The sequence below is a fragment of the Dama dama genome, chromosome 17 (genome assembly GCF_033118175.1).
Source record: "Dama dama isolate Ldn47 chromosome 17, ASM3311817v1, whole genome shotgun sequence".
NCBI lineage: Eukaryota > Metazoa > Chordata > Mammalia > Artiodactyla > Cervidae > Dama > Dama dama.
Genome location: NC_083697.1, coordinates 5410325 through 5431943, shown reverse-complemented (window position 1 = coordinate 5431943; position 21619 = coordinate 5410325).

Genomic DNA, 21619 nt, shown 5'->3' with positions numbered 1-21619 from the left:
CAGAGCAATTCCGTGTTCCACATCAAACGTGAAAGGAGCCTTGATTTCCTTGATGGCACTCCAGAGAAAACCCAAGATCACTGTCTCAAGTCTAGAGGGATCCTGAGGTCACTGGAGCAACACGAAAGGGCTCCGTGGACCCCAAATCAACTCGAGATGAGAGCTTAGTCCCTGGCTTCGCCTCAAGAGGAATACCAACTTTCCACAAGCACCTCAAGAGGAGGCTTCTCTCAGCTACAGGTATGTGAGAGGGACCCTGAGTTTGTGGCCTCAAGTGGAATGGACACCGAGATGCTCTGACTCGAAGTAAGGCCGGATATCCCTGCAGTGAATTGACTGCAGGCTCGTCTTGCATCACCCAAGGCGAAGGGATGTCTGAATCCGCTGTGGAGACCACAGAGAAAGACCTAGTCCTCCGCCTCATCGCGATCGGAGGCCTCACATCCTTTGAAAACTCGAGAGGTCCAGGGAGATCAATGCTTCCAAAGGAGACGATGCCTGACTCCTCTTGAAAATGATTAGAATTCCGAGGATCCCTGTCCACATGTACGGGGACCCTGGGTCTCCCGCTTCACGTGGAAACGCGAGCCAATTGCCATGCCAAGGCTCGAGGAGAATCCCGAGGTGTCCCTCGCACCTAGGCAGGAGTCCTGACGTCGCTGAACAAACACGTGTCTGGAAGGGCCCTCCCCATCGTAACTCGAGAATATACCCCAGGGTCCAGCCGCAACTCGAGAAAAACCATGAGACTTCCCCCTCGCCGCGAGATGAGGCCCCATTCCCCTGCACTGCGTGCAGAGCAATTCCGTGTTCCATATCAAACGTGAAAGGAGCCTTGATTTCCTTGATGGCACTCCAGAGAAAACCCAAAATCACTGTCTCAAGTCTAGAGGGATCCTGAGGTCACTGGAGCAACACGAAAGGGCTCCGTGGACCCTAAATCAACTCGAGATGAGAGCTTAGTCCCTGCCTTCGACTCAACTGGGATACCAACTTTCCACAAGCACCTCAAGAGGAGGTTTCTCTCAGCTACAGGTATGTGAGAGCGACCCTGAGTTTGTGGCCTCAAGTGGAATGGACACCGACATGCTCTGACTCGAAGTAAGGCGTGATATCCCTGCAGTGAATTGAATGCAGGCTTGTCTTGCATCTCCCAAGATGAAGGGATGTCTGAATCCCCTGTGGAGACCACAGAGAAAGACATAGTTCTCCACCTCATCGCCACCTCAGGCCTCACATCCTTTGAAAACTCGAGAGGTCCGCGGAGATCAATGCTTCCAAAGGAGATGATGCCTGAATTCTCTTGAAAATGGATAGGAGTCCCAGGATCCCTGTGGCACGTGGAATGGGACCCTGGGTCTGGCGCCTCACGTGGAGCCGCATTCCAATTGCCATGCCAAGACTCGAGGAGAATCCCGAGGTGTCCCTCGCACCTAGGCAAAAGTCCTGACGTCGCTGAACAAACACGTGTCTGGAAGGGCCCTCCCCGTCATAACTCGAGAATATACCCCAGGTTCCGGCCGCAACTCGAGAAAAACCATGAGACTTCCCGCTCGCCGCGAGATGAGGCCCGATTCCCCTGTACTGCGTGCAGAGCAATTCCGTGTTCCACATCAAACGTGAAAGGAGCTTTGATTTCCTTGATGGCCCTCCAGAGAAAACCCAAGATCACTGTCTCAAGTCTAGAGGGATCCTGGGTCACTGGAGCAACACGAAAGCGCTCCGTGGACCCCAAATCAACTCGAGATGAGAGCTTAGTCCCTGGCTTTGCTCACGAGGAATACCAACTTTCCACAAGCACCTCAAGAGGAAGCTTCTCTCAGCTACAGGTATGTGAGAGGGACGCTGAGTTTTTGGTCTCAAGTGGAATGGACACCGAGATGCTCTGACTCGAAGTAAGGCCGGATATGCCTGCAGTGAATTGAATGCTGGCTCGTCTTGCATCTCTCACGATGAAGGGATGTCTGAATTCCCTGGGGAGACCGCAGAGTAAGACCTAGTTCTCCACCTGTTCGCGACCGGAGGCCTCACGTCCTTCGAAAATTCGAGAGGTCCCCGGAGATCAAAGCTTCCAAAGGAGACGATGCCTGACTCCTCTTGAAAATGGATAGGAGTCCCAGGATCCCTGTGGCACGTGGAAAGGGTCCCTGGGTCTCCCGCCTCACATGGAAACCCGTCCCAATGGCCATGCCAAGACTCGAGGAGAATCCCGAGGTTTCCCTCGCACCTAGGCAGGAGTCCTGACATCGCTGAACAAACAGGTGTCTGGAAAGGCCCTCCCAGTCGTAACTCGAGAATATACCCCACGTTCCGGCCGCAACTCGAGAAAAAGCATGCGACTTCCCGTCGCCACGAGATGAGGCCTGATTCCCCTGCACTGCGTGCAGAGCAATTCCGTGTTCCACATCAAACGTAAAAGGAGCCTTGATTTCCTTGATGGCACTCCAGAGAACACCCAAGATCACTATCTCAAGTCTAGAGGGATCCTGAGGTCACTGTAGCAACACTAACGGGCTCCGTGGACCCCAAACCAAGTCGAGATGAGAGCTTCTTCCCTGGCTTCGACTCAAGAGGAATACTCAATTTCCAGAAGTACCTCAAGAGGAGGCTTCTCTCAGCTACAGGTATGAGAGAGGGACCCTGAGTTTGTGGCCTCAAGTGGAATGGACACCGAGATGCTCTGACTCGAAGTAAGTCAGGATATCCCTGCAGTGAATTGAATGCAGACTCCTCTTGCATCTCCCAAGACGAAGGGATGTCTGAATCCCCACTGGAAACCACAGAGAAAGACCTATTTCTACGCCTCATCGCGACAGGAGGCCTCACGTCCTTTGAAAACTCGAGACGTCCGCGGAGATCAATGCTTCCAAAGGAGACGATGCCTGAGTCCTCTTGAAAATGGATAGGAGTCCCAGGATCCCTGTGGCACTTGGAAAGGGACCCTGGGTCTCCCGCCTCACGTGGAGACGCGTCCCAATGGCCATGCCAAGACTCGAGGAGAATCCCGACGTGTCCCTCACACCTAGGCAGGAGTCCTGACGTCCCTGAACAAACACGTGTCTGGAAGGGCCCTCCCCGTCGAAACGCGAGAATATACCCCAGGTTCCGGCCGCAACTTGAGAAAAACCATGAGACTTTCCCCTCGCCGCGAGATGAGGCCCGATTCCCCTGCACTGCGTGCAGAGCAATTCCGTGTTCCATATCAAACATGAAAGGAGCCTTGATTTCCTTGATGGCACTCCAGAGAACACCCAAGATCACTGTCTCAAGTCTAGAGGGATCCTGAGGTCACTGTAGCAACAAGAAAGAGCTCCCTGGACCCCAAATCAACTCGAGATGAGAGCCACGTCCCTGGCTTCAGCTCAAGAGGAATACTCACTTTCCAGAAGCACCTCAAGAGGAGGTTTCTCTCAGCTACAGGTATGTGAGAGGGACCCTGAGTTTGTGGCCTCAAGTGGAATGGACACCGAGATGCTCGGATCGAAGGAAGGCCGGATATCCGTGCAGTGAATTGAATGCAGGCTCGTCTTGCATCTCCCACGACGAAGGGATGTCTGAATCCCCTGTGGAGACCACAGAGAAAGACCTAGTTCTCCACCTCATCGCGACCGGAGGCCTCACATCCTTTGAAAACTCGAGAGGTCCGCAGAGATCAATGCTTCCAAAGGAGACGATGCCTGACTCCTCTTGAAAATGGATAGGAATCCCAGGATCCCTGTGGCACGTGGAAAGGGACCCTGGGTCTCCCGCCTCACCTGGAGACGCCTCCCAATGGCCATGCCAAGACTCGAGGAGAATCCCGAGGTGTCCCTCGCACCTAGGCAGGAGTCCTGACGTCGCTGAACAAACACGTGTCTGGAAGGGCCCTCCCCGTCGTAACTCGAGAATATACCCCAAGTTCCGGCCGCAACTCGAGAAAAACCATGAGACTTCCCCTTCGCCGCGAGATGAGGCCCGATTCCCCTGCACTGCGTGCAGAGCAATTCCGTGTTCCACATCAAACATGAAAGGAGCCTTGATTTCCTTAACGGCACTCCAGAGAACACCCAAGATCCCTGTCTCAATCTAGAGGGATCCTGAGGTCACTGTAGCAACACTAACGGGCTCCGTGAACCCCAAATCAACTCGAGATGAGAGCTTCTTCCCTAGCTTCGACTCAAGAGGAATACCCACTTTCCACAAGCACCTCAAGAGGAGGCTTCTCTCAGCTACAGGTATGTGAGAGTGACCCTGAGTTTGTGGCCTCAATTGGAATGGACACTGAGATGCTCTGACTCGAAGGAAGGCCGGATATCCCTGCAGTGAATTGAATGCAGGCTCGTCTTGCATCTCCCACGACGGAGGGATGTCTGAATCCCTTGTGGAAACCACAGAGAAAGACCTAGTTCTCCACATCATCGCGCCCGGAGGCCTCACGTCCTTTCAAAACTCGAGAGTTCCGCGGAGATCAATGCTTCCAAAGGAGACAATGCCTGACTCCTCTTGAAAATGGATAGGAGTCCCAGGATCCCTGTGGCACGTGGAAAGGGACACTATGTCTCCCGCCTCACGTGGAGACCCGTCCCAATGGCCATGCCAAGACTCGAGGAAAATCCCAAGTTGTCCCTCGCACCTAGGCAGGAGTCCTGACGTCGCTGAACAAACACGTGTCTGGAAGGGCCCTCCCCGTCGTAACTCGAGAATATACCCCAGGTTCCGGCCGCAACTCGAGAAAAACCATGAGACTTCCCCCTCGCCGCGAGATGAGGCCCGATTCCCCTGGACTGCGTGCAGAGCAATTCCGTGTTCCACATCAAACATGAAAGGAGCCTTGATTTCCTTGATGGCACTCCAGAGAACACCCAAGATCACTGTCTGAAGTCTAGAGGGATCCTGAGGTCACTGTAGCAACACAAAAGGGCTCCGTGGACGCCAAATCAACTCGAGATGAGAGCCACATCCCTGGTTTCGACTCAAGAGGAATACCCACTTTCCACAATCACCTCAGGAGGAGGCTACTCTCAGCTCCAAGTATGTGAGTGGGACCCTGAGTTTGTGGCCTCAAGTGGAACGGACACGGAGATGCTCTGACTCGAAGGAAGGCCGGATATCCCTGCAGTGGATTGAATGCAGGCTCGTCTTGCATCTCCTCAGATGAAGGGATGTCTGAGTCCCCTGTGGAGACCACAGAGAAAGAGCTAGTTCTCGGCCTCATCGCGACCAGAGGCCTCACATCCTTTGAAAACTCGAGAGGTCCGCGGAGATCAATGCTTCCAAAGGAGACGATGCCTGACTCCTCTTGAAAATGGAAAGGAGTCCCAGGATCCCTGTGGCACGGGGAAAGGGACCCTGGTTCTCCCGCCTCATGTGGAGACGCGTCCCAATTGCCATGCCAAGACTCGAGGAGAATCCCGAGGTGTCCCTCGCACCTAGGCAGGAGTCCTGACGTCGCTGAACAAACACGTGTATGGAAGGGCAATCCCCGTCGTAACTCGAGAATATACCCCAGGTTCCGGTCGCAACTCGAGAAAAACCATGAGACTTCCCACTCGCAGCGAGATGAGGCCGGATTCTCCTGCACTGCGTGCAGAGCAATTCCGTGTTCCACATCAAACGTGAAAGGAGCCTTGATTTCCTTGATGGCACTCCAGAGAAAACCCAAGATCACTGTCTCAAGTCTAGAGGGATCCTGAGGTCACTGGAGCAACACGGAAGGACTCCGTGGACCCCAAATCAACTCGAGATGAGAGCTTAGTCCCTGGCTTTGACTCAAGAGGAATACCAACTTTCCACAAGCAACTCAAGAGAAGGCTTCTCTCAGCAACAGGTATGTGAGAGGGACCCTGAATTTGTGGCCTCAAGTGGAATGGACACCGAGATGCTCTGACTCGAAATAAGGCCGGATATCCCTGCAGTGAATTGAATGCAGGCTCGTCTTGCATCTCCCAAGAAGAAGGGATGCCTGAATCCCCTGTGGAGACCACAGAGAAAGACCTAGTCCTCCGCCTCAACGCGAACGGAGGCCTCACATCCTTTGAAAACTCGAGAGGTCCGCGGAGATCAATGCTTCCAAAGGAGACGATGCCTGACTCCACTTTAAAATGGATAGGAGTCCCAGGATCCCTGTGGCACGTGGAAAGGGACCCTGGGTCTCGCGCCTCACGTGGAGACGCATCCCAATTGCCATGCCAAGACTCGAGGAGAATCCCGAGGTGTCCCTCGCACCTAGGCAGGAGTCCTGACGTCGCTGAACAAACACGTGTCTGGAAGGGCCCTCCCTGTCGTAACTCAAGAATATACCACAGGTTCCGGCCGCAACTCGAGAAAAACCATGAGACTTCCCCCTCGCCGCGAGATGAGGCCCTATTCCCCTGCACTGCGTGCAGAGCAATTCCGTGTTCCACATCAAACGTGAAAGGAGCCTTGATTTCCTTGATGGCACTCGAGAGAAAACCCAAAGTCACTCTCTAAAGTCTAGAGGGATCCTGAGGTCACTGTAGCAGCACGAAAGGGCTCCGTAGATCCCAAATCAACTCGAGATGAGAGCTTAGTCCCTGGCTTGGACTCAAGAGGAATACCAACTTTCCACAAGCACCTCAAGAGGAGGCTTGTCTCAGCAACAGGTATGTGAGAGGGACCCTGAGTTTGTGGCCTCAAGTGGAATGGACACCGAGATGCTCTGACTCGAAGTAAGGCCGGATATCCCTGCAGTTAATTGAATGCAGGCTCGTCTTGCATCTCCCAAGACGAAGGGAAGTCTGAATCCCCTGTGGAGACCACAGAGAAAGACCTAGTTCTCCGCCTCATCGCGACCAGAGGCCTCACATCCTTTGAAAACTCGAGAGGTCCGAAGAGATCAATGCTTCCAAAGGAGACAATGCCTGACTCCTCTTTAATATGGATAGGAGACCCAGGATCCCTGTGGCACGTGGAAAGGGACCCTGGGTCTCCCGCCTCACGTGGATACGCGTCCCAATTGCCATGCCAAGACTCGAGGAGAATCCCGAGGTGTCCCTCGCACCTAGGCAGGAGTCCTGATGTCGCTGAACAAACACGTGTCTGGAAGGGCCCTCCCCGTCGTAACTCGAGAATATACCCCAGGTTCCGGCCGCAACTCGAGAAAAACCATGAGACTTCCCCCTCGCCGCGAGATGAGGCCCGATTCCCCTGCACTGCGTTCAGAGCAATTCCGTGTTCCACATCAAACGTGAAAGGAGCCTTGATTTCCTTGATGGCACTCCAGAGAAAACCTAAGATCACTGCCTCAAGTCCAGAGGGATCCTGAGGTCACTGGAGCAACACGAAAGGGCTCCGAGGACCCCAATTCAACTCGAGATGAGAGCTTAGTCCCTGGCTTCGACTCAAGAGGAATACCAACTTTCCACAAGCACCTGAAGAGGAGGCTTCTCTCAGCTACAGGTATGTGAGAGGGACCCTGAGTTTGTGGCCTCAAGTGGAATGGACACCGAGATGCTCTGACTCGAAGTAAGGCAGTATATGCCTGCAGTGAATGGAATGCAGGCTCGTCTTGCATCTCCCAAGACAACGGGATGTCTGATTCCCCTGTAGAGACCACAGAGAAAGACCTAGTCGTCCAAATCAACGCGACTGGAGCCCTCACATCCTTTGAAAACTCGAGAGGTCCGCGGAGATCAATGCTTCCAACGGAGACGATGCCTGACTCCTCTTGAAAATGGATAGGAGTCCCAGGATCCCTGTGGCACGTGGAAAGGGACCCTGGGTCTTCCGCCTCACGTGGAGACACGTCCCAATTGCCATGCCAAGACTCGAGGAGAATCCCGAGGTGTCCCTCGCACCTAAGCAGGAGTCCTGACGTCGCTGAACAAACACGTGTCTGGAAGGGCCCTCCCCGTCGTAACTCGAGAATATACCCCAGGTTCCGGCCGCAACTCGAGAAAAACCATGAGACTTCCCCCTCGTCGCCAGATGAGGCCCGATTCCCCTGCACTGCGTGCAGAGCAATTCCGTGTTCCACATCAAACGTGAAAGGAGCCTTGATTTCCTTGATGGCACTCCAGAGAAAACCCAAGATCACTGTCTCAAGTCTAGAGGGATCCTGAGGTCACCGGAACAACACGAAAGGGCTCCGTGGACCCCAAATCACCTCGAGATGAGAGCTTAGTCCTTGGCTTCGACTCAAGAGGAATACCAACTTTCCACAAGCACCTCAAGAGGAGGCTTCTCTCAGCTACAGGTAGGTGAGAGGGACCCTGAGTTTGTGGCCTCAAATCGAATGGACACCGAGATGCTCTGACTCGAAATAAGGCCGGATATCCCTGCAGTGAATTGAATGCAGGCTCGTCTTGCATCTCCCAAGACGAAGGGATGTCTGAATCCCCTGTGGAGACCACAGAGAAAGACCTAGTCCTCCGCCTCATTGAGACAGGAGGCCTCACATCCTTTGAAAACTCGAGAGGTCCGCGGAGATCAATGCTTCCAAAGGAGACGATGCCTGACTCCTCTTGAAAATGGATAGGAGTCCCAGGATCCCTGTGGCACGTGGAAAGGGACCCTGGGTCTCCCGCCTCACGTGGAGACGCGTCCCAATTGCCATGCCAAGATTCGAGGAGAATACCGAGGTGTCCCTCGCACCTAGGCAGGAGTCCTGACGTCGCTGAACAAACACGTGTCTGGAAGGGCCCTCCCCGTCGTAACTCGACAATATACCACAGGTTCCGGCCGCAACTCGAGAAAAACCATGAGACTTTCCCCTCGCCGCGAGATGAGGCCCGATTCCCCTGCACTGCGTGCAGAGCAATTCCGTGTTCCACATCAAACGTGAAAGGAGCCTTGATTTCCTTGATGGCACTCCAGAGAAAACCCAAAATCATTGTCACAAGTCTAGAGGGATCCTGAGGTCACTGGAGCAACACGAAAGGGCTCCGTGGACCCCAAATCAACTCGAGATGAGAGCTTAGTCCCTGGCATCGACTCAACAGGAATACCAACTTTCCACAAGCACCTCAAGAGGAGGCTTCTCTCAGCTACAGGTATGTGAGAGGGACCATGAGATTGTGGCCTCAAGTGGAATGGACACCGAGATGCTCTGACTCGAATTAAGGCCAGATATCCCTGCAGTGAATTGAATGCAGGCTCGTCTTGCATCTCCCAAGACGAAGGGATGTCTGAATCCCCTGTGGAGACCACTGAGAAAGATCTAGTTCTCCGCCTCATCGCAACCGAAGGCCTCACATCCTTTGAAAACTGGATAGGTCGGCGGAGATCAATGCTTCCAAAGGAGACGATGCCTGACTCCTCTTGAAAATGGATAGGAGTCCCAGGATCCCTGTGGCACGTGGAAAGGGACTCTGGGTCTCCCGCCTCAAGTGGAGACGCGTCCCTATTGCCATGCCAAGACTCTTGGAGAATCCCGAAGTGTCCCTCGCACCTAGGCAGGAGTCCTGACGTCGCTGAACAAACACGTGTCTGCAAGGGCCCTCCCCGTCCTAACTCGAGAATATACCCCAGGTTCCGGCCTCAACTCGAGAAAAACCATGAGACTTCCCCCTCGCCGCGAGATGAGGCCCGATTCCCCTGCACTGCGTGCAGAGCAATTCCGTGTTCCACATCAAACGTGAAAGGAACCTTACTTTCCTTGATGGCACTCCAGAGAAAACCCAAGATCACTGTCTCAAGTCTAGAGCGATCCTGAGGTCACTGTAACAACAAGAAAGTGCTTCGTGGACCCCAAATCAACTCGAGATGAGAGCTTAGTCCATGGCTTCGACTCAAGAGGAATACCAAGTTTCCACAAGCACCTCAAGAGGAGGCTTCTCTCCGCTACATGGATGTGAGAGGTACCCTGAGTTTGTGGCCTCAAGTGGAATGGACACCGAGATGCTCTGACTCGAAGTAAGGCCGGATATCCCTGCAGTGAATTGAATACAAGCTCGTCTTTCATCTCCCAAGACGAAGGGATGTCTGAATCCCCTATGGAGACCACAGAGAAAGACCTAGACCTCCGCCTCATCGCGACCGGAGGGCTCACATCCTTTGAAAACTCGAGAGGTCTGCGGAGATCAATGCTTCCAAAGGAGACGATGCCTGACTCCTCTTGAAAATGGTTAGGAGTCCCAGGATCCCTGTCCACATGGACGGGGACCCTGGGTCTACCGCTTCACGTGGAGACGCGTCAAAATTGCCATGCCAAGACTCGAGGAGAATCCCGAGGTGTCCCTCGCACCTAGGCAGGTGTCCTGACGTCGCTGAACAAACACGTGTCTGGAAGGGCCTTCCCCATCGTAACTCGAGAATATACCCCAGGGTCCGGCCGAAACTCGAGAAAAACCATGAGACTTCCCCCTCGCCGCGAGATGAGGCCCGATACCCCTGCACTGCGTGCAGAGCAATTCCGTGTTCCACATCAAACGTGAAAGGAACCTTGATTTCCTTGATGGCACTCCAGAGAAAACCCAAGATCACTGTCTCAAGTCTAGAGGGATCCTGAGGTCACTGGAGCAACACGAAAGGGCTCCGTGGACCCCAAATCAACTCGAGATGAGAGCTTAGTCCCTGGCTTCGACTCAAGTGGAATACCAACTTTTCACAAGCACCTCAGGGGAGGCATCTCTCAGCTACAGGTATGTGAGAGTGACCCTGAGTTTTTGGCCTCAAGTGGAATGGACACCGAGATGCTCTGACTCGAAGTAAGGCCGGATATCCCTGCAGTGAATGGAATGCAAGCTCGTCTTGCATCTCCCAAGACGAAGGGATGTCTGAATCCCCTGTGGAGACCACAGAGAAAGACCTAGTCCTCCGCCTCATCGCGACCGGAGATCTCACATCCTTTGAAAACTCGAGAGGTTGGGGAGATCAATGCTTCCAAAGGAGACGATGCCTGACTCCTCTTGAAAATGGATAGGAGTCCCAGGATCTCTGTGGCACGTGGGAAGGGACCCTGGGTCTCCCGCCTCACGTGGAGACGCGTCCCAATTGCCATGCCAAGACTCGAGGAGAATCCCGAGGTGTCCCTCGCACTTAGGCAGGAGTCCTGACGTCGTTGAACAAACACGTGTCTGGAAGGGCCCTCCCCATCGTAACTCGAGGATATACCCCAGGTTCCGTCAGCAACTCGAGAAAAACCATGAGACTTCCCCCTCGCCGAGAGATGAGGCCCGAATCCCCTGCAATGCGTGCAGAGCAATTCCGTGTTCCACATTAAACGTGACAGGAGCTTTGATTTCCTTGATGGCACTACAGAGAAAACCCAAGATCACTGGCTCAAGTCTAGAGGGATCCTGAGGTCACTGGACCAACACGAAAGGGATCCGTGGACCCCAAATCAACTCGAGATGAGAGCTTAGTCCCTGGCTTCGACTCAAGGGGAATACCAACTTTCCACAAGCACCTCAAGAGGAGGCTTCTCTGAGCTACAGGTATGTGAGAGGGACCCTGAGTTTGTGGCCTCAAGTGGAATGGACACCGAGATGCTCTGACTCGAAGTAAGGCCGGATATCCCTGCAGTGAATTGAATGCAGGCTCGTCTTGCAACTCCCAATACGAAGGGATGTCTGAATCCCCTGTGGAGACCACAGAGAAAGACCTAGTCCTCCGCCTCAACGCGAACGGAGGCCTCACATCCTTTGAAAACTCGAGAGGTCCGAGGAGATCAATGCTTCCAAAGGAGACGATGCCTGACTCCTCTTGAAAGTGGATAGGAGTCCCAGGATCCCTGTGGCACGTGGAAAGGGACCCTGGGTCTCCCGCCTCACGTGGAGACGCGTCCCAATTGCCATGCCAAAACTCGAGGAGAATCCCGAGGTGTCCCTCGCACCTAGGCAGGAGTCCTGACGTCGCTGAACAAACACGTGTCTGGAAGGGCCCTCCCCGTCGTTACACGAGAATATACCCCAGGTTCCGGCCGCAACTCGAGAAAAACCATGAGACTTCCCCCTCGCCGCGAGATGAGGCCCGATTCCCCTGCACTGCGTGCAGAGCAATTCCGTGTTCCACATCAAACGTGAAATGAGCCTTGATTTCCTTGATGGCACTCCAGAGAAAACCCAAGATCACTGTCTCAAGTCTAGAGGGATCCTGAGGTCACTGGAGCAACACGAAAGGGCTCCGTGGACCCCAAATCAACTCGAGATGAGAGCTTAGTCCCTGGCTTCGCCTCAAGAGGAATACCAACTTTCCACAAGCACCTCAAGAGGAGGCTTCTCTCAGCTACAGGTATGTGAGAGGGCCCCTGAGTGTGTGGCCTCAAGTGGAATGGACACCGAGATGCTCTGACTCGAAGTAAGACCAGATATCCCTGCAGTGAATTGAATGCAGGCTCGTCTTGCGTCTCCCAAGACGAAGGGATGTCTGAATCCCCTGTGGAGACCACAGAGAAAGACCTAGTCCTCCGCCTCATCGTGACCGGAGACCTCACATCCTTTGAAAACTCGAGAGGTTGGGGAGATCAATGCTTCCAAAGGAGACGATTCCTGACTCCTCTTGAAAATGGATAGGAGTCCCAGGATCTCTGTGGCACGTGGGAAGGGACCCTGGGTCTCCCGCCTAACGTGGAGATGCGTCCCAATTGCCATGCCAAGACTCGAGGAGAATCCCGAGGTGTCCCTCGCAACTAGGCAGGAGTCCTGACGTCGTTGAACAAACACGTTTCTGGAAGGGCCCTCCCCGTCCTAACTCGAGAATATACCACAGGTTCCGGCCGCAACTCGAGAAAAACCATGAGACTTCCCCCTCGCCGAGAGATGAGGCCCGAATCCCCTGCACTGCGTGCAGAGCAATTCCGTGTTCGACAACAAACGTGAAAGGAGCCTTGATTTCCTTGATGGCACTCCAGAGAAAACCCAAGATCACTGGCTCAAGTCTAGAGGGATCCTGAGGTCACTGGAGCAACACGAAAGCGATCCGTGGACCCCAAATCAACTCGAGATGAGCGCTTAGTCCCTGGCTTCGATTCAAGGGGAATACCAACTTTCCACAAGCACCTCAAGAGGAGGCTTCTCTCAGCTACAGGTATGTGAGAGGGACCCTGAGTTTGTGGCCTCAAGTGGAATGGACACCGAGATGCTCTGACTCGAAGTAAGGCCGGATATCCCTGCAGGGAATTGAATGCCGGCTCGTCTTACATCTCCCAAGACGAAGGGATGTCTGAATCCCCTGTGGAGACCACAGAGAAAGACCTAGTCCTCCGCCTCAACGCGAACGGAGGCCTCACATCCTTTGAAAACTCGAGAGATCCGAGGAGATCAATGCTTCCAAAGGAGACGATGCCTGACTCCTCTTGAAAGTGGATAGGAGTCCCAGGATCCCTGTGGCACGTGGAAAGGGACCCTGGGTCTCCCGCCTCACGTGGAGACGCGTCCCAATTGCCATGCCAAGACTCGAGGAGAATCCCGAGGTGTCCCTCGCACCTAGGCAGGAGTCCTGACGTCGCTGAACAAACACGTGTCTGGAAGGGCCCTCCCCGTCGTAACTCCAGAATATACCCCAGGTTCCGGCCGCAACTCGAGAAAAACCATGAGACTTCCCCCTCGCCGCGAGATGAGGCCCGAATCCCCTGCACTGCGTGCAGAGCAATTCCGTGTTCCACATCAAACGTGAAAGGACCCTTGATTTCCTTGATGGCACTCCAGAGAAAACCCAAGATCACTGTCTCAAGTCTAGAGGGATCCTGAGGTCACTGGAGCAACAGGAAAGGGCTCCGTGGACCCCAAATCAACTCGAGATGAGAGCTTACTCCCTGGCTTCGACTCAAGAGGAATATCAACTTTCCACAAGCACCTCAAGAGGAGACTTCTCTCAGCTACAAGTATGTGAGAGGGACCCTGAGTTTGTGGCCTCAAGTGGAATGGACACCGAGATGCTCTGACTCCAAGTAAGGCCGATATCCCTGCAGTGAATTGAATGCAGGCTCGTCTTGCATCTCCCAAGACGAAGGGTTGTCTGAATCCCCTGTGGAGACCACAGAGAAAGACCTAGTCCTACGCCTCAAAGCGAACGGAGGCCTCACATCCTTTGAAAACTCGAGAGGTCCGCGGAGATCAATGCTTCCAAAGGAGACGATGCCTGACTCATCTTGAAAATGGATAGGAGTCCCAGGATCCCTGTGGCACGTGGAAAGGGGCCCTTGGTCTCCCGACTCACGTGGAGACGCCTCCCAATTGCCATGCCAAGACTCGAGGAAAATCCCGAGGTGTCCCTCGCACCTAGGCAGGAGTCCTGATGTCGCTGAACAAACACGTGTCTGGAAGGGCCCTCCCCGTCGTAACTCGAGAATATACCCCAGGTTCCGGCCGCAACTCGAGCAAAACCATGAGACTTCCCCCTCACCGCGAGATGAGGCCCGATTCCCCTGCACTGCGTGCAGAGCAATTCCGTGTTCCACATCAAACGTGAAAGGAGCCTTGATTTCCTTGATGGCACTCCAGAGAAAACCCAAGATCACTGTCTCAAGTCTAGAGGGATCCTGAGGTCACTGGAGCAACACGAAAGGGCTCCCTGGACCCCAAATAAACTCGAGATGAGAGCTTAGTCCCTGGCTTCGCCTCAAGAGGAATAGCAACTTTCCACAAGCACCTCAAGAGGAGGCTTCTCTCAGCTACAGGTATGTGAGAGGGCCCCTGAGTTTGTGGCCTCAAGTTGAATGGACACCGAGATGCTCTGACTCGAAGTAAGACCAGATATCCCTGCAGTGAATTGAATGCTGGCTCGTCTTGCGTCTCCCAAGACGAAGTGATGTCTGAATCCCCTGTGGAGACCACAGAGAAAGACCTAGTCCTCCGCCTCATCGCGACCGGAGACCTCACATCCTTTGAAAACTCGAGAGGTTGGGGAGATCAATGCTTCCAAAGGAGACGATGCCTGACTCTCTTGAAAATGAATAGGAGTCCCAGGATCTCTCTGGCACGTGGGAAGGGATCCTGGGTCTCCCGCCTCACGTGGAGACGCGTCCCAATTGCCATGTCAAGACTCGAGGAGAATCCCGAGGTGTCCCTCGCACCTAGGCAGGAGTCCTGACATCGCTGAACAAACACGTGTCTGGAAGGGCCCTCCCCGTCGTAACTCGAGAATATACCACAGGTTCCGACCGCAACTCGAGAAAAACCATGAGACTTCCCCCTCGCCGAGAGATGAGTCCCGATTCCCCTGCACTGCGTGCAGAGCAATTCCGTGTTTCACATAAAACGTGAAAGGAGCCTTTATTTCCTTGATGGCACTCCAGAGAAAACCCAAGATCACTGTCTCAAGTCTAGAGGGATCCTGAGGTCACTGGAGCAACACGAAATGTCTCCGTGGACCCCAAGTCAACTCGTGATGAGAGCTTAGTCCTTGGCTTCGACTCAAGAGTAACACCAAATTTCCACAAGCACCTCAAGAGGAGGCTTCTCTCAGCTACAGGTATGTGAGAGGGACCCTGAGTTTGTGGCCTCAAGTGGAATGGACACCGAGATGCTCTGACTCGAAGTAAGGCCGGATATCCCTGCAGTGAATTGACTGCAGGCTCGTCTTGCATCACCCAAGGCGAAGGGATGTCTGAATCCGCTGTGGAGACCACAGAGAAAGACCTAGTCCTCCGCCTCATCGCGATCGGAGGCCTCACATCCTTTGAAAACTCGAGAGGTCCAGGGAGATCAATGCTTCCAAAGGAGACGATGCCTGACTCCTCTTGAAAATGATTAGAATTCCCAGGATCCCTGTCCACATGTACGGGGACCCTGGGTCTCCCGCTTCACGTGGAAACGCGAGCCAATTGCCATGCCAAGGCTCGAGGAGAATCCCGAGGTGTCCCTCGCACCTAGGCAGGAGTCCTGACGTCGCTGAACAAACACGTGTCTGGAAGGGCCCTCCCCATCGTAACTCGAGAATATACCCCAGGGTCCAGCCGCAACTCGAGAAAAACCATGAGACTTCCCCCTCGCCGCGAGATGAGGCCCCATTCCCCTGCACTGCGTGCAGAGCAATTCCGTGTTCCATATCAAACGTGAAAGGAGCCTTGATTTCCTTGATGGCACTCCAGAGAAAACCCAAAATCACTGTCTCAAGTCTAGAGGGATCCTGAGGTCACTGGAGCAACACGAAAGGGCTCCGTGGACCCCAAATCAACTCGAGATGAGAGCTTAGTCCCTGCCTTCGACTCAACTGGGATACCAACTTTCCACAAGCACCTCAAGAGGAGGCTTCTCTCAGCTACAGGTATGTGAGAGCGACCCTGAGTTTGTGGCCTCAAGTGGAATGGACACCGACATGCTCTGACTCGAAGTAAGGCGTGATATCCCTGCAGTGAATTGAATGCAGGCTTGTCTTGCATCTCCCAAGATGAAGGGATGTCTGAATCCCCTGTGGAGACCACAGAGAAAGACATAGTTCTCCACCTCATCGCCACCTCAGGCCTCACATCCTTTGAAAACTCGAGAGGTCCGCGGAGATCAATGCTTCCAAAGGAGATGATGCCTGAATTCTCTTGAAAATGGATAGGAGTCCCAGGATCCCTGTGGCACGTGGAATGAGACCCTGGTCTGGCGCCTCACGTGGAGCCGCATTCCAATTGCCATGCCAAGACTCGAGGAGAATCCCGAGGTGTCCCTCGCACCTAGGCAAAAGTCCTGACGTCGCTGAACAAACACGTGTCTGGAAGGGCCCTCCCCGTCATAACTCGAGAATATACCCCAGGTTCCGGCCGCAACTCGAGAAAAACCATGAGACTTCCCGCTCGCCGCGAGATGAGGCCCGATTCCCCTGTACTGCGTGCAGAGCAATTCCGTGTTCCACATCAAACGTGAAAGGAGCTTTGATTTCCTTGATGGCCCTCCAGAGAAAACCCAAGATCACTGTCTCAAGTCTAGAGGGATCCTGAGGTCACTGGAGCAACACGAAAGCGCTCCGTGGACCCCAAATCAACTCGAGATGAGAGCTTAGTCCCTGGCTTTGCTCACGAGGAATACCAACTTTCCACAAGCACCTCAAGAGGAAGCTTCTCTCAGCTACAGGTATGTGAGAGGGACGCTGAGTTTTTGGTCTCAAGTGGAATGGACACCGAGATGCTCTGACTCGAAGTAAGGCCAGATATGCCTGCAGTGAATTGAATGCTGGCTCGTCTTGCATCTCTCACGATGAAGGGATGTCTGAATTCCCTGGGGAGACCGCAGAGAAAGACCTAGTTCTCCACCTGTTCGCGACCGGAGGCCTCACGTCCTTCGAAAATTCGAGAGGTCCCCGGAGATCAAAGCTTCCAAAGGAGACGATGCCTGACTCCTCTTGAAAATGGATAGGAGTCCCAGGATCCCTGTGGCACGTGGAAAGGGTCCCTGGGTCTCCCGCCTCACATGGAAACCCGTCCCAATGGCCATGCCAAGACTCGAGGAGAATCCCGAGGTTTCCCTCGCACCTAGGCAGGAGTCCTGACATCGCTGAACAAACACGTGTCTGGAAAGGCCCTCCCAGTCGTAACTCGAGAATATACCCCACGTTCCGGCCGCAACTCGAGAAAAAGCATGCGACTTCCCGTCGCCACGAGATGAGGCCTTATTCCCCTGCACTGCGTGCAGAGCAATTCCGTGTTCCACATCAAACGTAAAAGGAGCCTTGATTTCCTTGATGGCACTCCAGAGAACACCCAAGATCACTATCTCAAGTCTAGAGGGATCCTGAGGTCACTGTAGCAACACTAACGGGCTCCGTGGACCCCAAACCAAGTCGAGATGAGAGCTTCTTCCCTGGCTTCGACTCAAGAGGAATACTCAATTTCCAGAAGTACCTCAAGAGGAGGCTTCTCTCAGCTACAGGTATGAGAGAGGGACCCTGAGTTTGTGGCCTCAAGTGGAATGGACACCGAGATGCTCTGACTCGAAGTAAGTCAGGATATCCCTGCAGTGAATTGAATGCAGACTCCTCTTGCATCTCCCAAGATGAAGGGATGTCTGAATCCCCGCTGGAGACCACAGAGAAAGACCTATTTCTACGCCTCATCGCGACAGGAGGCCTCACGTCCTTTGAAAACTCGAGACGTCCGCGGAGATCAATGCTTCCAAAGGAGACGATGCCTGAGTCCTCTTGAAAATGGATAGGAGTCCCAGGATCCCTGTGGCACTTGGAAAGGGACCCTGGGTCTCCCGCCTCACGTGGAGACGCGTCCCAATGGCCATGCCAAGACTCGAGGAGAATCCCGACGTGTCCCTCACACCTAGGCAGGAGTCCTGACGTCCCTGAACAAACACGTGTCTGGAAGGGCCCTCCCCGTCGAAACGCGAGAATATACCCCAGGTTCCGGCCGCAACTTGAGAAAAACCATGAGACTTTCCCCTCGCCGCGAGATGAGGCCCGATTCCCCTGCACTGCGTGCAGAGCAATTCCGTGTTCCACATCAAACATGAAAGGAGCCTTGATTTCCTTGATGGCACTCCAGAGAACACCCAAGATCACTGTCTCAAGTCTAGAGGGATCCTGAGGTCACTGTAGCAACAAGAAAGAGCTCCCTGGACCCCAAATCAACTCGAGATGAGAGCCACGTCCCTGGCTTCAGCTCAAGAGGAATACCCACTTTCCACAAGCACCTCAAGAGGAGGTTTCTCTCAGCTACAGGTATGTGAGAGGGACCCTGAGTTTGTGGCCTCAAGTGGAATGGACACCGAGATGCTCGGATCGAAGGAAGGCCGGATATCCGTGCAGTGAATTGAATGCAGGCTCGTCTTGCATCTCCCACGACGAAGGGATGTCTGAATCCCCTGTGGAGACCACAGAGAAAGACCTAGTTCTCCACCTCATCGCGACCGGAGGCCTCACATCCTTTGAAAACTCGAGAGGTCCGCAGAGATCAATGCTTCCAAAGGAGACGATGCCTGACTCCTCTTGAAAATGGATAGGAATCCCAGGATCCCTGTGGCACGTGGAAAGGGACCCTGGGTCTCCCGCCTCACCTGGAGACGCGTCCCAATGGCCATGCCAAGACTCGAGGAGAATCCCGAGGTGTCCCTCGCACCTAGGCAGGAGTCCTGACGTCGCTGAACAAACACGTGTCTGGAAGGGCCCTCCCCGTCGTAACTCGAGAATATACCCCAAGTTCCGGCCGCAACTCGAGAAAAACCATGAGACTTCCCCTTCGCCGCGAGATGAGGCCCGATTCCCCTGCACTGCGTGCAGAGCAATTCCGTGTTCCACATCAAACATGAAAGGAGCCTTGATTTCCTTAACGGCACTCCAGAGAACACCCAAGATCCCTGTCTCAATCTAGAGGGATCCTGAGGTCACTGTAGCAACACTAACGGGCTCCGTGAACCCCAAATCAACTCGAGATGAGAGCTTCTTCCCTAGCTTCGACTCAAGAGGAATACCCACTTTCCACAAGCACCTCAAGAGGAGGCTTCTCTCAGCTACAGGTATGTGAGAGTGACCCTGAGTTTGTGGCCTCAATTGGAATGGACACTGAGATGCTCTGACTCGAAGGAAGGCCGGATATCCCTGCAGTGAATTGAATGCAGGCTCGTCTTGCATCTCCCACGACGGAGGGATGTCTGAATCCCTTGTGGAAACCACAGAGAAAGACCTACTTCTCCACATCATCGCGCCCGGAGGCCTCACGTCCTTTCAAAACTCGAGAGTTCCGCGGAGATCAATGCTTCCAAAGGAGACAATGCCTGACTCCTCTTGAAAATGGATAGGAGTCCCAGGATCCCTGTGGCACGTGGAAAGGGACACTATGTCTCCCGCCTCACGTGGAGACCCGTCCCAATGGCCATGCCAAGACTCGAGGAAAATCCCAAGTTGTCCCTCGCACCTAGGCAGGAGTCCTGACGTCGCTGAACAAACACGTGTCTGGAAGGGCCCTCCCCGTCGTAACTCGAGAATATACCCCAGGTTCCGGCCGCAACTCGAGAAAAACCATGAGACTTCCCCCTCGCCGCGAGATGAGGCCCGATTCCCCTGGACTGCGTGCAGAGCAATTCCGTGTTCCACATCAAACATGAAAGGAGCCTTGATTTCCTTAATGGCACTCCAGAGAACACCCAAGATCACTGTCTGAAGTCTAGAGGGATCCTGAGGTCACTGTAGCAACACAAAAGGGCTCCGTGGACGCCAAATCAACTCGAGATGAGAGCCACAACCCTGGCTTCGACTCAAGAGGAATACCCACTTTCCACAATCACCTCAGGAGGAGGCTACTCTCAGCTCCAAGTATGTGAGTGGGACCCTGAGTTTGTGGCCTCAAGTGGAACGGACACGGAAATGCTCTGACTCGAAGGAAGGCCGGATATCCCTGCAGTGAATTGAATGCAGGCTCGTCTTGCATCTCCGCAGACGAAGGGATGTCTGAGTCCCCTGTGGAGACCACAGAGAAAGAGCTAGTTCTCGGCCTCATCGCGACCAGAGGCCTCACATCCTTTGAAAACTCGAGAGGTCCGCGGAGATCAATGCTTCCAAAGGAGACGATGCCTGACTCCTCTTGAAAATGGAAAGGAGTCCCAGGATCCCTGTGGCACGGGGAAAGGGACCCTGGTTCTCCCGCCTCATGTGGAGACGCGTCCCAATTGCCATGCCAAGACTCGAGGAGAATCCCGAGGTGTCCCTCGCACCTAGGCAGGAGTCCTGACGTCGCTGAACAAACACGTGTATGGAAGGGCAATCCCCGTCGTAACTCGAGAATATACCCCAGGTTCCGGTCGCAACTCGAGAAAAACCATGAGACTTCCCACTCGCAGCGAGATGAGGCCGGATTCTCCTGCACTGCGTGCAGAGCAATTCCGTGTTCCACATCAAACGTGAAAGGAGCCTTGATTTCCTTGATGGCACTCCAGAGAAAACCCAAGATCACTGTCTCAAGTCTAGAGGGATCCTGAGGTCACTGGAGCAACACGGAAGGACTCCGTGGACCCCAAATCAACTCGAGATGAGAGCTTAGTCCCTGGCTTTGACTCAAGAGGAATACCAACTTTCCACAAGCAACTCAAGAGAAGGCTTCTCTCAGCAACAGGTATGTGAGAGGGACCCTGAATTTGTGGCCTCAAGTGGAATGGATACCGAGATGCTCTGACTCGAAATAAGGCCGGATATCCCTGCAGTGAATTGAATGCAGGCTCGTCTTGCATCTCCCAAGAAGAAGGGATGCCTGAATCCCCTGTGGAGACCACAGAGAAAGACCTAGTCCTCCGCCTCAACGCGAACGGAGGCCTCACATCCTTTGAAAACTCGAGAGGTCCGCGGAGATCAATGCTTCCAAAGGAGACGATGCCTGACTCCACTTTAAAATGGATAGGAGTCCCAGGATCCCTGTGGCACGTGGAAAGGGACCCTGGGTCTCGCGCCTCACGTGGAGACGCATCCCAATTGCCATGCCAAGACTCGAGGAGAATCCCGAGGTGTCCCTCGCACCTAGGCAGGAGTCCTGACGTCGCTGAACAAACACGTGTCTGGAAGGGCCCTCCCTGTCGTAACTCAAGAATATACCACAGGTTCCGGCCGCAACTCGAGAAAAACCATGAGACTTCCCCCTTGCCGCGAGATGAGGCCCTATTCCCCTGCACTGCGTGCAGAGCAATTCCGTGTTCCACATCAAACGTGAAAGGAGCCTTGATTTCCTTGATGGCACTCGAGAGAAAACCCAAAGTCACTCTCTAAAGTCTAGAGGGATCCTGAGGTCACTGTAGCAGCACGAAAGGGCTCCGTAGATCCCAAA